Source organism: Falco rusticolus, chromosome 1 (genome assembly GCF_015220075.1).
Source record: "Falco rusticolus isolate bFalRus1 chromosome 1, bFalRus1.pri, whole genome shotgun sequence".
NCBI lineage: Eukaryota > Metazoa > Chordata > Aves > Falconiformes > Falconidae > Falco > Falco rusticolus.
In genome coordinates this window covers 5375643-5393967 of record NC_051187.1, presented here as the reverse complement: position 1 = coordinate 5393967, position 18325 = coordinate 5375643, and the positions used below count along the sequence as shown (strand labels likewise).

Genomic DNA, 18325 nt, shown 5'->3' with positions numbered 1-18325 from the left:
GTCCATGAAACTGAATAGAGAGCCAGGGTATTTTAATCACCGGTTCTGGTGAAGATTACACTTTTCAAATAGTACACAGCTATATGAGCAGTTCAAAGAATCCACTTGTCCTATAAAAACATTGTTATGTTTTGTTTTCCATTTTAAAACCGTAACTCACAGTTATTCAGTGTCAAGAATTTTTCTGTGCTGAAAGACTAAAGCTCCAGGACTTCACCAAGGCTACAAATAGCTGATGTATCACTAGCTGGTAAGTGGTTTAACAACTAACATATGAGGGCACTACAACGAAGGATACCAGTTTCAGTTCCTTTCTTCTGATTTGATTTCCGACAAATACTTTAAGATACTGATTCCTTATCTGTGAAATGAAAATATTTCTTGTTCCCTCAGATGGGAGCCATTGTATGAGCCAGTAAGCCTATTCCCTATTTGAGCAATATGAAGCACTAAATAACTAACTAGCTGTGTTGCAAGAAGATGAGTTTGTCTGTGTCATAAGCAGTCTGGAAGCTACTCAGCTCTTCTTTGTTAATAACAATAATAGTTCACTGTTGTAGAAATTTGAAATGTATTCAGATCTGTTTTCTGCCCCATGAAACTTCAAGGTTAGGTCTGGCACAAACAAAAGGCTGATGATACAATGCACTAAGAGATTGCAGGAGCCCCGATGGTGGGCATTTATCAGAATTCACCAGTGAAAGGCTTTTTTTGTATGCCGTACATCTGAGCAAGTAGGAAAAACTAATAGCTTTGACTTCAGGAGGCCAGACAGTCTGTAGACGAGCACTGTGCAGACCTCCAGACTGCCCTGCGAAGGCTCCTCAGTTCTTGCCCTCAACACTCCTATTATTCCCTTGCAATTGCTGCCAGTTGGCTGGGTAACCATGGGCATATTTGAAGAGCTGAATTCTTCCCTCAGTTACACTTGGCACCACTACGGACTTCAGGGGAGCTGCAGGGTGTAACTGAGGGCGGAACTTGGCTCCCAGCATCCACTACAAACCAGGTCAAGGCTACCAAATGCATTTTTATTCTTAATGTTTCAATCCATACCATTAGCAAAAGGAACCTAAAGCAATAACTGTATCACCTTGCTTGAGAAAGCTTGGCTCTTTCATTTGGGCATAAGATTATGTGGTGCATGAAGCTTTGTCAGCATGCCAGTGCATATGGAAAGAAACACATTTCTTATACCTGAAGTGCAGACTTGGTGTCACTCATGCTGCAGTCTACCCACCTATCATACTGAGTTAAGCCAGCTTCTGAAGCTGTACTTGAAACAGTGCTTTGTTTTTACCACATATTTTTATTTCATGAAACAGAGCTAAGTATCCTGAAACTAAAGGAGTATTTTTTCATGCTGCTATAATTTGTGAAATAATGAGACATTTTGGTCTGTTAACTCCTCTTAAGTCTCACCACAATGTTATGCTTTGACTTCATTTGTGGTTGCAAAATATTTACTTTTCTCTTTAGCAGATTATATGAAGCTGTGTATTTTGTCTTGGGAGATACATACATATATTTATATATATATATTTAATCTTAGTAGAAGCTGTTAGTAAAGCTACCTTTGTGCTTCAATCTGTTTTTGGATCCTCTTAAAAAATTTTTACCAGGATATTGTGGATTTATTTGCTGATGTTATCTTTTCTTAAAGAAAGGTTAGAACACAACGATAATGTTTTTTTCACTGTGCAGGTCATATGCACACAAAGAAGTCTTCACTTGTATGGTGAATATGTTCCCCAAACAATTATTTAGTAATATTAAACCTTCCCTCATTAGAGACTGTTAATACAGGGTGGTATTTCTAAAACTGCCAGAGGGAGATAAAATCTTAAGCCTTCGAAAAAGTCAGAGTGAGCTTTTACTAGGACAAACTCCACAGTAAGGGAGGCAGTACTGTCTACTTAGGATTCAAACAGTGGGACACCTGCACTTATTTTCCTTCCTTTTCTACCAACCCACACTAGGTTTAATCACCAACAACCTGATCATCACTCATTTATCAACTGCTATCCAAGCAAAATTTGGATAATGAAGATCCAATGCAAAACCGAACAGCTACAGTCTTCAGGAGACTTGATTCTACATTTGAGCCACCTGTAGTCACAGTGCTGCCTGCTTATACAATATGACTGTGAAGTAATTACACTTTAATGCTGGTAAGAGGTTATGATATCCTTTGAAAAAAACCAAATGTGTATCTAGTCATACTTCTCTTCCCCCACCCCTGCAGTGAGAATTCAAATATGACTTCCTCATTGTCTGGGAATTCCCCTTTACCAGGTTTTTAGAGTCCATCTTCCCTAATACTTTTCTCGCTCCATTCCCTATCAGTTTAACGCCTTGATGTCTCCACTGCTTTCATTAGCCTTGGGACTTCTCTCGTTTCCCCACAGAGTGCCTAAATTTAGTAGCTACTGAGTCTTGTAGGGATAAGTTTGGCATCAAGGGTAAAGAAACCTACAAAGGAATTCACTGCACACAAAGGCACTAACACTGCATCATTCCTGCAAATTAAAGCTTTTAGTTATCTTTTTCATCATTTCTGTGGCTCTTACTTTAAGTTTGCCCAGACTCTCAGCAATTTTAAAGATGTATAGCACCTGAATCTGGCAAAGATTTCAAGAGTTGTACCGCCAGTGCCAAATACAAAGACAATATAATCCCTCTACTTATATTCAGCATCTCCTTTTCCTAAACACAAGTATTTGCATTCACTCTGTTGGCCAAGAGATTATAGAGGAGGAAAGTCATGTTCTGCTGAGCCCTCCACAGAATTCTCAGATCTTTCTCACAGGTAGCTTTTTGCATAGATATGATATTTTATTTGGTTATACTGAAACGCAGTTAAATGTTCCCACTATACTCTGTTGCAGACTCCTGTCAGCGATCTTAATTTTTCATGACTTGTCAGCCTGCATATGATCTGCAGTTCCTGTCAATTAGCTTACATTTTCTTTATGTCTGACCTGAAACTCTAAACTTGAAAAAAGTAGATTTTCAGAAGTCTTTAGACACCTAAAGAAAGGCACCTTGTTACATTAAGAAAGGACTTAAGAAATAAGTTAGCCAAGGCTTTACTTATTCCAGTGATAATTTTTCTGTAGGCAAAAAAGGAACAACAGATGCCTATAAAACTTTTATCATACACATACTTTGTCATTGTACTCCAGAGGGCAGTGTGGTAATACCGATGAGATTTGGCTATCAAGTCATGCAAGAATCCTCCATATTTTCATACTAAAAACAAACATTAAATTGTTTACTAATAGTTTTACACAGAGAAGCCATCAAATACTCGAAGAAGCATCTGAGGAAATGCTATTCACACTTCACAGGTACCTATGTTAAAACAGTTTATAAGGAGATGAGTTTAAAATTCAAACTGTCAGTCTTCCTATGCAGTATTTTAGTTTTATAAAAGGATTGCGCAGTCTCAAGATAAATTCAAACAGAAAACAAAATAAAAATAGCTTTCATTTCTTAAAAAAATGTTTATTTTCTAATGATTTTCCTGCTCAGCCTCTATTTTGGGTGAGAAAAATGTTACTATATTAACTGCAAGTATAACATATCCTGTATTAAGTGCTTTCTTCAAAGTGAAATATACGTAGGAAAATGCTGCTTGACTAACTTTTATAATTTGTGATATATAAATTAGAGAAGAAAAAATAAAACTTTTACATATTTTTTACTTCAGAAAACATTAGCTGTTTGTGCCTTAAGCTCTTGGTGCTTCTAGATGCTGCAGCCTAAGAAATTGCTTTGTTTCTGTGATTTATTTTAAGACAGGTCTTAATGAAAATCACACCTCTTCATAGAAAAGAAAAATCTGCATCCAAAGTGTGCACTCAAAAATTTGAATCAAGTTTCCATAGTTACTTTTCTCAGAAGTATTTTCTCCGAATAACCAGTCTTGGTTATCAGGGCAGTGCAAATCTGAATAGCAGAAAACCAACTGGACAAATCAGGTTATCCAAACTTCTCAATAATGAAGCCATTGCCACAATATATTGAGCAATGTGCATAAACACAGAAAAACTAAACGTTTAGTGTGAGACTCTTATTCCATAGAACAGTTGGAGAAAGGAAATACTCTTTTTTTTGCAACACTTGAATATTTGAGAAATTAGGTAACATGGCCTGAATCAAACAGTTTGCAACTCTTCAGCCAATAGCTTACCCTCCTCTTCTCAACCTCAGTGTTAACACAAGACCATGTACTCAACTACCTTCTTTGTGCAAACACATAAATTTAACCCTCAGCTAAGGACAGAATCCCAGGAAACTAAACCAATGGATTCACAAAAAAACACTTTGTATTCTCTATGCCACCACATGTTTACAAGCCAAGCTATATTTTTCTCAATACAACAATTCAGCTGCATAAATAATATCTCTAATTTCTGAAGCTCTGATTTAGCTGTTTAAAGTTGTCTTGACTAGAAGTAGGGGTGTTTATTATAATTATCCATCTATAGTGAAAAAACTCAGGAAGTAAGAATTCCTTCCAGCTGCCCCCAAAATCAAAGCCGAAATTAATTTTGCTTAGGTACATCTCTGTCTTTCAAGGTAACGAGTATTCCTGATACATCAGCTGCAATGACCAAGAATATAGTTGATTCTTATTACTGTGGGGATTGGAGATACGTGCATGTAATTTCCTGCACATATTTAGTGGCTATGGGTTGCTCCAAGCCTTAGTATTGCCTGTGCTAATTTGCAACTCCTGCTTCAAAAGCCCCGATGGAGTGGTTAAAACAGTGCAGTAATTCACTTGTCCTCCCCTTGTACCAACTTCTTTGTTTCCTGTAACTGTTTTAACTGAACCTTTACCAGTCATCATTTTTCCCCCCTCTTCCTCTGTCCCTACCATAAGCACAGAGTGAGTAATGGCAACTGTCTGGGCAGAGGACTTCATTTCATCCCTACACCAGCAGCCTCACCTGTTACGCTTACCTGAGCAATTCTAGATAGAACTTCCTGCACAGGTTTCATGATTGCCACGAAGGTGGTGTGAACTATGTATGACTTAAGGCATTTCCCAAAGGTCTGAGGTCAAAGGGTTGATTACAGTATTTGACTACATTATATTATTGGAGTAAAATTTATTCCCTTTATCATTGTCCCTAGTATGTTAATCTGGCAAGTAGCCAGGCCCCAGTTATAATTGTGCACATGTATACATATATGTATGTGCCAGAATGCTAAGCAACTGAGAATTAATAGCCATCATCACAGTAACAGTAGAAAACTATTCCTCAAGAGTATTATTATATAAAATTACAATTGGATCATATTCCAATTGTTTTAATAAAGTGACTACAATATAGGGCATTGTTTAGTCAGGGTTGGTTATAAAATTCTGAAATTAAGCTCTAACCTGTATGTAGTAGAAGGTTTCATATAAATAATGCCAGCAAGACAAACGGGAATCCCTGTATATTGCAACCATAAAAAAAGCTTATGGAGTGTTGCTTTGCTTATTATGGATTTTATCAGGGTTTTGTTGAGTGAAGTAGCAATTAAAATAAATATGCTGTCCCAGAAAACATTTATGACTCTTCTGTCTACTCAGAGCAGACTATACTGAAAGAGACCATGGCTTGCATTTCAAAACACGCTTTAGGCTTTCCTTTCAATGGTTGTAAAAGCCTAGTATGGGTCTCTTCACAAGTGATTTGATGAAGCCAAAAACCTACTGAGTCAAATTTTTAGAATTTTGGGTCCTATGCCACTTGTCTAACACAGTAGGTGCCTTTCCCAAACAATTCTTAGGTCATTTATGATGACTTCAGTGATCCAATATAGTGTTCTTAAAGTCAAAGGAAGCTTTTGCGCTGGATGAGCTTTGGAAGAAGCCTTGTAAACCACAGATACTTTTCATTCTGTAAGATTTTTCTGGAGTAATTTAGACACAAGAAACCTTCCCAAAGAATTCTGGGGAAAGTTACCTTTTACTGTGAAAAGGGAAGAGGTGACCGATTTTAACATATCAGGGTCTTTTGAAGGAAAAGTGAGCAGAATCACTTTTATACTGAGGCCTTCCCAATCCCAAGCGAAACACAGAGCTCCTAAACATGCTGCAACACTTTTACCCAGTCTCCCCCCAAAAGAAGGATGTATTTAAGGAAGGTTCAGTAGGAGAAATCAGTAATTAGAATCTGTAAATAATTAAGCTTAGAGGGAGGTTGGCTAAATATAGTAACTTGCAAGGGAAAATACATTTTCTGTGGTGTGAAAAGACACAGGTACTGCCACAGTATGTTTTTGACAGTTCATTAACTTTATCTGTGGGCCCTGCCCATAGAAACAGTGATTTTTTGGCCGAGTTCTGCTTCATTGTTTATCTGTGTCTTGCAGGTTCAGCAAAACTGCTTTCATTTCCCTTTGTCCACTTTGTTGTTATGAAAATAGATTTTAATAGTCCAGCCAGGAATTTTAATATATGAAAATCAAACTGCATTCAACATTTGCTGTCTGTGTTCAAATGTACACTGAACTAGGCAGCAACAGTGTTGTTTAGCCCTGTAGTAATCAACTCTCATCCTACCATGGGCATTTATGATGATTACAGTGGACACATAGACATAGACATAGGAGGACAGACAGTAATTAAAAAAAATATATGGTAAATATGTATTCAACTGACTTATTTACTTAAATGGCAATAAATATATTTCCATTATACAATAAATGTAACTATGTGGATTGTCACAAAACCAGCAAGAAAGAATGCTCTTGTAGATATAGTATTCCCTTCAGACTTGAGATCTGTATTCAGCTCCTCTCTCATAATATTTTTTATTTCACAGAGGAAAACACATTTTTTATATGCTATATTTCTCCCTGTGTAAAACTCACTCTCTGTTACACTAAAACAGCAAGACATTTGGGACAGAGGCTGTGTAATTACACTCTTTATAGAACCTTGTAGCAGTATTGGCTGATCTCAGCTGGGACTGCGAAGTGGTGTACGTAAAACAAACATTTTTGTATTTAGCTTGATTTCACTGCCAACACTTTAGGTCAGCCTCTAAGCTGCTTTTTGATTAAAATACATCAATAATACCCTTTGAATGCCTGTATCTCTGTTGTTTCCAGCTACACACTAATTTTGTTGTCCTCATTTATACAACATTTAATTTTCTGGTTGTTCTCTGGAGAAATTCCATAGTATTTTTCAAAGCTTTTTTTCTTGCTTCTGTGGGTATGCTGGCTTTCTCCAAAAGACACCTGACTCTCTGACATCTTCTTACTCATTCCCCTGTGATTTCCACAGGATAAGAGCATCAGTCATTGGTGTGTAATTATTTTTAATTCACTGGTACTTTCATTGGACCAGCTGCATGAGGGACTGAAACTGGTACAATGAGAAGACTGAAGCAGATACATAAAGCAATCGACAGAAGACTGAAGCTACACATGCTTACACATAACTGCAGGTACACCACTTAGCCACAATACAGTTAATGACTCTGGCCCCCAAGAAATTATGACCCAATGCACTGATTCTGCAAGCTTTAAGCAAGTGCTTCAGTGACTCAGTGCTGTGTTGCCTATGTTGTCAACTCAGTTCTTACCAAGAATCTTACAATGTATGACATCTGCCTAAAGTCCCATTTCTGAAAGTCATAAGTCTGCATGAGAACTTCCAGATTCATTTGGGGAAAAAACCTATGTTTCTGTCATTGCACAGAAAAAGACTGGAAAACATGACACAGATGTTTCCTTAAGGCTCAGTAAACAGAAAGACATTTCAAAAATACCTTTTTTTCAAAGTTCTTTGGTTTAAAGATCACATCTTTTAAATCTTAAAGGCCAGCCTGATGTTGTTTTAGTACTTCAGGTTGACAGAATGATCAGTGGGACTGTTCACAGAGTACAAAGATAAAAATGTGCAAAAGAACTTTGTCAGATCTGGGCCTACAGCCAGCCCCTCACTCCCCAAGAGCATGTCATATGGCACTACTTCTAAATTTGGCTCAAATTTGTTTTGGTGAGTGCAAAATTTGCCTAGATCCAAAGTTGATTCTGCATCTACCATTTAAAGCTTTTCCATTACATGCAGAAACCTCCAAATAAATAAAAGTTACAAAAAAGCTTTTATCTGGATGTAGATGTGTTTGTAAGAAAGTAACAGTGGTCAAAGCAAAACAACATTGGGCAGGGAACCAGAGCCTGATACCTGAGCTATATGATTACAGTGTTTAGTAAACTCACTAAAAATCTCTTCCTCAGTTCCACTTCTTGTAGTCAGATGGCCTCCTGGCCCTTGTCTGAGCTAGAATTTGCCCCCATAAATCCCCGGGGAATCAAGATAAAAGCAATGGCAGAAACTGAACAGGATAATTTCCTTCCTCCCCAACATTTTCCATGTAATGTTGGCAGCTAAATGTGCAAAGTAACAGTTCAACAACGGAAATCTTTGACAATGACTGCATGTGTCACATTGCAGCCCCTTCCTCCCCCTTTTTAGCTGTTTATGCTAAATCACTTTTAATTTACCACATGGAAAAAAACCTCATCTTGGGATGAGGATATGCTGTGCGTGCAGCTTCTTCCTTAACCCCTTTCAAGCTACAGAAAAATCAGAAAAAAAGGGTAGTTTCCTCATCTCCCAATAAAAGCACAAAATTTAAACCCCAAAAGACAATACCTGAAAAAGCAACAAAGGGTCCCTTCCTTTAATCTGCTAATACATACAGAATATCAAATGAATAACCCCCTTCCTCTGCCCTCCCTGACTGATTCTTCCCTCTGAGCACCAGTTTTGCTCTGGGCAGGGAAGGGAAGAAATTACATCAAAATCAACAACAACATGGCAGCAAAATGTCATCCATGCCACAGAAGAAATCTCAGACCTGTTACTAGACCAGCCCTTGACCATTAAAACCATCTGGAATTTTCTAAGGAAGCACCACCAGATCAGTAAGATGGCAAGCAAAGTGGCACTGTTGTTGAGCACAAAGCCTGAAGTGGATGAAGGAGTTTATAATCAAACCTTCCAGCAGGAACAGTGGGGGTTTTCCTCCCAGGTTGCCCTCAGCACAACACTGATGTGCTGCCTACCCTGTGGTGCTCAGGCCTTTCTGTGAGGGAAAGCGCCTCTCCTGTCACCAGCGGGAAAACTCCTGCCACCTGAGGGAAAAATCCTGTCACCTGAGGGAAAGATTCTCTCCAGTCACCTGAGGGAAAGCTCCTCTCTTGTCACCTGGCAGAAAATTTCTGTCACCTGAAGGAAAGCTTCTCTCCTATCACCTGTGAGGGAAAGCTTCTCTCCTGTCAGCTGAGGAAAAGCTTCTCTCCTGTCACTTGAGGGAAAGTGCTTCTCCTGTCACCTGTGGGAAATCTTCTATCACCTGAGGGAAGGCTTCTCTCCTGTTACCTGAGGGAAAACTCCTGTCACCTGAGGGAAAGCTTCTCTCCTGCCACCTGAGGGGAAGCTTCTCTTCTGTCAGCTGAAGGAAAACTCATGTCAGCTAAGGGAAAGCTTCTCTCCTGTCACCTGGGGGTAAAACTGTCAGCTGAGGGAAAACTTCTCTCCTGTCAGCTGAAGGAAGGCTACTGTCCTATTACTTGTGGAAAAGCTTCTCTCCTGTCACCTAAGGGAAAGCTACTGTCCTATTACTTGTGGGAAAGCTTCTCTCCTGTCACCTAAGGGAAAGCTTTTCTCCTGTCAGCTGTGAGAAAACTCCTGTCACCTGAAGGAAAACTCTCTTGTCACCTGAGGGATTGCTGCTCTCCTGACCAGCCCTGGTCTGGTGCTGCATTCATCCTGAGGTGCCCCACTTTGTCACCTGTGAACTATCCTTCTCCGATCTGCCTTCTAGAAGCTTCATCAGTCCAGCCTGCCCAGGTCCCCTCAGGGCAGCATGGCTTCTTCCCGGGAGACTGGAGCAGAGCCTGGTCCTCACAGGCAGGACCAGGGAAACAGCCAGCCCTTGTCCCAGCTTCTCAGCCATTTAAAAGACCACATGCTGGAGTGCAGGCATAGGAAACACTTCTGAGACGTCACAGTTCCAGTGAGTTTCTGGGAAGATTGGTACAAATTAGTGTCTCCTTTTGGTGACAGGGTAGAGCAGAAGTACACTCAAGCCCGTTTCAGGGGTAGTTCAGTGCAGGTGGTGAAAGGGGATGTAATCTCAGAACTAAAGTGGCATTCTGAAGATGAAAACTCTCAGAAACCAGGGATGAAACTGTAAGCCCATGAAATGCAGCAAGTGCACTCTCATAGATACTAGCAGGGCCTCAGAAGCCCAAGAGATTTGTTTGGGACAAGCATTATATCCTTTGAAGGGTTAATGGTGGTTTCAGACAACTTCTTTACTATACTCTTTTCCCACAGTGACATAGTCCCTGGGGCTGGAGGGCAGTAGTATGATAAAATCCAATGCAGAGCTGGTCTTTCAGGTTGTGGAACTTGGCTGGAGACAGAGCTGTGAGGGAAGATGAGGTGAGATTCCGGGGACTGCAGTGGACAATCATTCATCTCACATAAAATAACGGCTTACATTTTAAGATGCAGTTTTGAACTTCAGCCACTTGATGGCCACATTTAAAAATTTTGTTTCAGATAATGCTAGTGCTGTAGACAACGAGATAATGAGACTAAAATGTATGTGGTCAGAAAACCATCTAGACAGCCTCCCATACAGGAGTATGTTTATGCATGTGTCTGTTTTGATTGTGTAAATATTTATTTCAATACCTCTCTGAAAGAACATAATATAACATGGAGGAGAGGCAAAGGTTTTATACTATAAGTGGCAATTCAAATTTGACTCTCTGGTCTGTGGTGTGGTGGCTCTTTAGCAGCTCACACTACAGCTAGGGCATGACTTCAGAGGCTTGGAATAAATGTAGCATTGCCTGTATATACTTTTACACAACATAATAATATAAAATAGGATTATCATTAAAATATAATAATAGAAATATTATTTAACACAGTTTGTGAAAGAACTAGCTGTGGCATGAGAGAGTGGCTAGCCAATCCATTTCCTACATCCAATATTGAAACAAAACACACTAGAAGATGTTTTGAGATTTGTTAAGTTATTGACTTATAAAGAAATGTAGAAATCTAATGGTAGTATCAAATAAAGGCAAGACACTTCATGTGGAAAATGGGTACAAAATTGTCTGAATTCTGAAATTCTTCAGATTTAATTTTTTCCTAAGCAAAACATTAGATAAGTCAAAATTACTTCTTCGGCTTTTGTAAATTTGTGTTTTAAGCCTTTGATTGAATTCTAAACCGTTCTGGCTGAGATCATTATCTGAACCTTTTCCTGAGAAATGCAAACCTGCAGTGCTTCTGACCTTTTATTTCTTTTGAAAGAATTGACTTTCAAATGATTCAAGAATATAATCCTAATGGATGCAATTTCCTCTTGGAATTTCATTCTGATGTAGTACATTCTAAAGTTGTGGGACCTGCTGTCACTGCTTGTACTAAAGTTCTTTTGCTCCTACCATAACCTCAGCATTACAGGGGCTCATTGGGAGGATAATGACAGTGTTACTTCAAACAGTATAGTTCCTTTTAATTGTCTTGAGAGCACTTCTGATGATTTCATAAAAGGAAAACTTATTTGTTTATTGTTGCCAAAAGATCTTGGGAAATATAAGGAAAAGAGGCTGTGACAGTGCTGAATAATAATTAAAAAAATCTTCTATATTCCTGTGGAAATTTGGTAAGATCTGGACAACTAAAAAAGCATGCTTTTTTGGATTAGTTTAAAAAAAATTTGGTGATATTTTTAGACATTAGAGTGTTTGTTTTAAAATTAAAAAAAAAAAAAAGGAAGGAAAGAAAAAGCCTGGTTAATATTTTTTCAGCATGAAGTAGTTTATCAAAGAGATTGGGACAGGATCTGGCTCCAAGATGCAAAGCACTTAGTTTAGACTTACTGTAATAGGTGAGCTTCTAAGACTGCAGTATAAATTTCTGTCTATATACTCAGTCCACTAAACAATAAAACTAAGACTATGTCTAATCTCCATCTCATGAATTTGATCTAACTACATCTCAGGAGGCCAAAAAACAGTATCCTGCACTTAGGTTTATAATCCTTAAAACAGTTGATGATAGTGAGTAAAGTAACAGAAATTGAAGTTTTAATGTGGTTGAGGCGAAACTAAATTTAAAGGAAGCAAACAGGTGTTTGATCTGAAGCTGGAACTTCTGGAGTAGTACTGTACTACACAGCTTCAGTTGAGGAAGGCTCATGAGCAACAGCAATTTCATGAAAATTCACTAGGATCTACCAAATTAAAGACTCAAAGGGAAACAAAGGGTTAGTTTGTGCTGTTTTAGAAGCTAGTTTTTGGAACTGTCTGATACAAAGCTAGCTCCTCTTCCAGACTCTTTTTCTGATCAGCTCCATGTATGTGACATGCTGAGCAAAAGGAGCTGTTTATTGGTCTTTCCTAACACTGAATCTGTTTGAAACTTTGTTCAATAAAATCTAAAATTATCAGTCTTCACTTTGACCACCATGAGTTTCATATGGTTCTAGTAGTTCCTCATACTTAATAATGAAAAGCAATTTTCACTAATCTTGGCTTTCTTCTTTTACTCCTTTTTTCCCTTTCCTCATCCTCCTGTGTGACTGTGGCATTGAATACAGCTGAGACAGAGCTGATTCCATCCTCTGGTACTTATTTTTGGCTCATTAATTTTTGGCAAAGAAGGGACACTTAATAGGTCTGACGCTCCTGGCTAGGTGGTGAGTGATCAAAAGTCAGCACAGTCAATGTTGTTATTTTTTCCAAACTCGTAGTAATGTTATTCCCTAAGAGCCCACAAAAACAAAGCAATTAGGCTGGCCTGATAGGAATGATGGTGGCTAAAACAGCATCAGAAGTGAAGATAGCAGCTTTCCATGGGATTACCTTTCCCCTACTTATTTCTTAAATCTGCTGTAGTCTAATTTATAAAATGACAAGGTAATATGTGTATTTGAAGCACATTATCTGGATTATGCCAACTGTGCTCTTCAGGAATGTGACATTGTGAAATGAGATTTCCACACACCTACAGGAATGAGCAGACACTGTATTTATTAGCCTAGTAAAAATACAATCTTATATCAATAACACCCAGGCACTCACTCCATTTCTTCCTGTTTGTGTTGTGTGTCTGTGTCAGCCTTGTTCTGAGCCAGTGTTGCCAGGTGTACTCGCCAGAGTCTACTCAATTGGAGCTGTGAATACCAGCCAAAAATAGCTAAGACTGATCAGATGCTCCAGCAGAGTTAATAATTCAGAGTCAGTAAAAGTGCATGCAGAAGGTACACACAGCTATTGGCTGCTGGAGGTTTGAACTTGTCATCTGAAGATGAAGTTGTAACTGACATCGGGATGTGGAACACTGTTAGCTGTCTGGACAGGCTGGTTAGTAAGGAACTGGGTGGTAACTTCAAATATTTAGGTTCAAATCCTGCCTTAAGCTGTTGAGTTACTCGATACTTTTTACTTAAGCTGTACCTGTCTTGTGACTTGATTTCCCTATCCCTGAAGTAGAATGATGCTGCTCATAAAATGGAAAGGTTAGATATTCCAAACAAAAGCCAGTGTTGCTGTTTTTGACAGGGAAAATATCCCAGCCGGATTGATTTGGAATTTCATGATATTGGTAATATACTTCTGAATAAGGTGGTGCTGCTGGTATTCAGTGGATGACACACACCTTTGCAAAAATTAGTAGGTTTACAGGGGACTGTTAGAATTGGTGATATAAATGTGCTCCATATACAGATGCATTTCACTAATTCCCCTTTGAATCTGTGAAAGAATCTCAGTGTGTGTTGATCAGGTCCAGATGAGATCTGTCAAAACTCTGGCAGAACCTTCTGTCTTCATTTTGTACATGTCTTCATTACATGTACATATCTGACATGTACAACTACTCAGGAAATGGAGAATGTCCATTTTGGTTTTATCTCAGTAGATTTAATGTCTCCCTAATTCTGATATCTATTTTGCTAGTATTTTGAGAAAATTGGGTTTTGAATTGAGCCCTTAGAAACTACACTCCTAGGATTAATGAAAACAGTAAACGTGTCTGGTTTGAGACCCAGTAAAGCAGTTCTGGGTTGCCTGCTGCAGCTGGTGAGCTTCCAGGAGGGGTCTGAAAAGGGAAAACTCAACTTGAATTGGGACTACAGTTGGATGACAAAGGCATGGGAGCCTGAAATAAAGAATTTCTGTAAAAGTCTTCCTACATAATGATAGATGCAGCAGGAGATTGCTTTCTTTGTATGTCAATGTCTGACTCATTCTTGTCTGAGACTTCCTTAGTAAAGCTGAATTGTTGGTGCTTCAGAGAGCCAGGGAGCTGTGAGACGTCTTCTGAGGTCTGAGCTTGAAAGGAGTGAAAGACTGTTATTTGAACTTTAGGATGGAATTAAAAAAATGTTATCTAATGCTAGTGCTGAGTCATCTTAGCCTGGGAAGTGTCAGGAGCTGCTTAGGTCAGCTGAAGAATTGGAAAGGAAAATACTGACTCAAGTATTTTCTTGTGTCAGCAGAGGCTCTCTGCTGCATTATGGGCTGAAACTTAGAAGTAGAGATCTGAAGGGGAACACTATAAACAGCAGTTGCTTCAAAAATAGTATCATTCGTTTTCTTCTGAGGATTGCCTAAAGTCATAGGAAATCCTGCCAACTGTCCCTTCTGATTTTTTGACAAGTAATATTCACATCTCTGTTATTTTCTAGCCTAATTACATTACTTGGTGCTTGTTTAAGAAAAGCTTAGTTATACATTCTTTCCGTAAATTGACTTCATCTCAAGAAAAAATTCAGATGCACCTAAGTGATTTAGAAGCCTAATTTAACTGAGCATGAATCACTCCTGAAAGTGCTGTGTGGCCTATTGCTAAAATGAAGCATAATATATTTTTCAAGTTCTTTGGTTGAAGGTCTCAAGAACCTTGTGATCTTCTAAATTAATAATTTCATTCTGTCTATATGTAAAAATATTTATTGACCTTCCCTCCATATGATAACATGGCTTGCTCTTGGTGATGGGGAACTGTTTGGGAATTTTATGACAAAATAGTATGGGCTTGGAAAATGTTTCAGCTGGGACTCTCAAGGCTTCATTTATTACACATTCTACTGTAATTCCTATGAGGTCTCATGACCAAAACCTTTGCTCTAGGCCTTGAGCACAATTCGGTATGTGCCTCAAAACCTTGCTTCATTGTCCATTCTAAAAGGGTCTCCAAGTAGTAATTATTTCACTTTCGTCTCTGTTTTTTGCTTTCCACTTGTAATATAAGACATATTCCACTGCTGCTTCTAGCTATATGTGCTGCATCTCTAGCATGTCAAGATCTGTTCTATTAATAGTTGTAAATAGCTTGACTCTGTGTGTGGGAGGGTGTTTCTTTACATAAGTTGTGAAATGGTTTACCTTCTATCAGTTCTCTACATGAAGTAAAAGGAACAAAGATTTCTAGCAAAACAGGTTCTTTTTAGAGTGCACTAGATCTTTCATTCAGGGAATGGGGTACAATGAAATTTCTACCAGATTCCTTTCTCCGCTCTTTTCCTTCAGCTTACTATCTAGCCAGGGGGGTGCAAATAGCAACTGAATGGCTAGGCTTGTCCATAGAAGGTCATGCTTAAAGCCTTCTAACTGTAATTATTTTGTCTCCTTGCTCTCCAACACTGCCATGTGAATGAGGTCATGGTAATAAGTGTTTCTAGTCTGGCTCCATAATATCTTTGCTTTATGTCCTTAAAGACTTCTGGATCTGAGCGCTATATTTGAGGACTATTAGGCAGGAATCTTTTCCTGAGAATTTAATGACATTGTTGGAATTATATCCTTATGTTCTTTCTGTCTTTAAGTGATTGTTTCTTCCCTTTAAGTGCTTCAAATACCAAGATTTGGATACTGTGTACTCTGCAAAGAGGGTGGAGGACAGAAATGCCAAGTCATTGATTGCAATTCGAAAAACTATAAAAGCTGTGTTATCTCAAGTATTGCAATCAGGTTCCAATTTGGAAAAATGAATCAAGGCACTTAAACTTTTCTTCTGCCACTTAACATTTCTTTCTTTTTTCAATTAAAGTGTTAGGAAGTGGTGCTGAGTTGGCAGTGGTATATACCATCCCAGAGGAGGCTGTAAAGTAAGTGTTAGAAATGTTTAGTCCTGTCTATAAAAATGACTTTTACTGAAACTCTAAAAAAGTAGTAACAGAACTGCCTCTTCCAGTAGTTTTTGTGGTTATTAAAAGATGTTAGTGCATTGATTATTGTCTAATAGAAATCTAAACTCTTATCTGAACTTTCCATTCAAATTGAATACTTTCTTAACCTTAGCTATCTGGTAAAGTTTCTATGAAATCCTTTACCAGGAATGAAATTCACCACTGCACAAATTAGTAGGCCCAAGGAAATTACTATTGATTCATATAACTAAATCTTGTGGAGACATGTTTTTGATGGAGAGCTTGACTTGAAGATTCATGTTACAATTAATCTCTTCACTTGTTTCACTGCAGAAGTTATTGTAGTTAAGGTCTCTCATACACTAGAATAAATTTTTGGAAGCTGTATCAAAAAGATGGCCCTTCACCAGAACATTAAAATTATTTCCTGTTATTTCTTTTAAACAGAAGATTTATTATTTATACTGTTACACTGCTTCTGATCCTCATGCAATGTAATTGTCAGCATTATGTGCTAACATCAACAATGTAATTTAACTTATTGAAGTGGAACATAGTACCTGTCAGGATTCCTTCAGCCTTTGTGGTTCTCCTCCTAAGGAGAAATTGAGACTTTTTTCTTTTAGTAAGTAATAATATCATTTTGCAGGAGCATCTACCTTTTGAATACCATGATATCCATGATACTGATTGTTTAAAAATCCTTTTCCAGTGGTATTGTGCCCTCAGACACTTATTAGCAGTATTTTATAGTTTTTCTGGGGGTTCAAAATGCCACTGGAGGACAGATGACATACTGTAGTATACCATTACAGTCTAATGTGTTACTTTGTGGTCTCAGGTTGCTTTTCCTTGAGTAGTTGGATACTATCAGTTGTCAGTTTCTCATCTATTGTTTCTTTTCTGCAGAAGCTCAGTAAGTGGGAGATGACAGAGTGGAGGCACTGCCTGTGTTAGGGGAGCAACAGAACTCCAATACTGATATAAATTATTGGAACAGTGTTCATCTGGGGAACTGCAGACAGACAAAGCAGCTCTGAGGAAATGCATCATGTCAAAGACAGTTTGTTTCATCTGAGGCTTGAATAACAGCAGAAGTAAAAAACAGAGTTATCTGGTGAGGGGGAAAGCAAAGTGGAGCCACGGGATGTAAGTATTTTCAAATACTTTCTTACATAGTTCACTTGTCTGATGAGCAGATTACGCATTTTTGGACACAATTTTTCATCTTTGAATAACGAAAATTGTGTTTCCTCTAATGTGATGCATAAGCAGATCGTTTCTTTCCTGTTCTCTAAATATGTGGAATATTTTATTTGAAGAATGGCATTTCAAATATTTTTAGGGGAGTAAACACTTCTGTTTTGCCTCCAAGTATGCACTGATATTTTAATCCAAGTATATACTGATACTTTGATTGTATCTTTTACTGGGGCATCCTTACCAACAAGTAATCGTATTTAAGACTGGGTGTTTTTAATTTCTATTTATGGAACTGTTTATATTTCTACTGTTTTTTTCAAGAGTCTGTTTATGAGAGGGTGTCAATAGCAACAACTTACCTGCACTTACACATGAGCAAACCCAGTACTAAGAATTGGCAACCTTGGATGAGTATGCATAGAGTTTTATGACAGTCTGTAACAAACTGGGTTTTACAAAAAGTTTTTGTTTCACTTGACTCAGCAAAAAGGAGTGTGCGTGTTTATTTCTGATAACTAAGGAATAAGTAAATTCTGGCATTACCAAAAACTTTATGAGACCAGATTTGAATGGGACAAATCAGCTCCAGCCAAGAGAAAAGGAACTCTGCATTGTGCTACCAAACTCAGACTACCATGGCAAATGGAATAAACCAGGATCATTTGGATTTTATGAAACCTGGTATTAACCTGCAATTATTTCTCAGTACACTTTCCAAGCAATACTCAGCAATTAATTCAAAGCTTACGTACCTGTTATAGCAACAGCACTTCTAGTTTTTATAATATTTATGGGGAACTGCAGCACTGCACCAAGCTAGAGTTTTTGCATGCTTCATAAACTGATTATGATGCCTTTTTGAAGAGAAAAATGGTGGTATCATGACTGTATCTTCTCTGTAAGAATTTGATTTGACTGTA

The 18325-nt window shown here is 38.2% G+C and overlaps 1 long non-coding RNA gene across 1 annotated transcript; it reads left to right on the top strand.

The window, feature by feature from the left end:
• The first annotated feature begins 103 nt into the window (after positions 1-103).
• LOC119156533 lies at positions 104-17345 on the top strand. The gene is made up of 3 exons (XR_005107179.1): positions 104-250; positions 1980-2171; positions 17112-17345. It is a non-coding gene; the product is annotated as an uncharacterized LOC119156533 (long non-coding RNA).
• Positions 17346-18325: the final 980 nt, after the last annotated feature.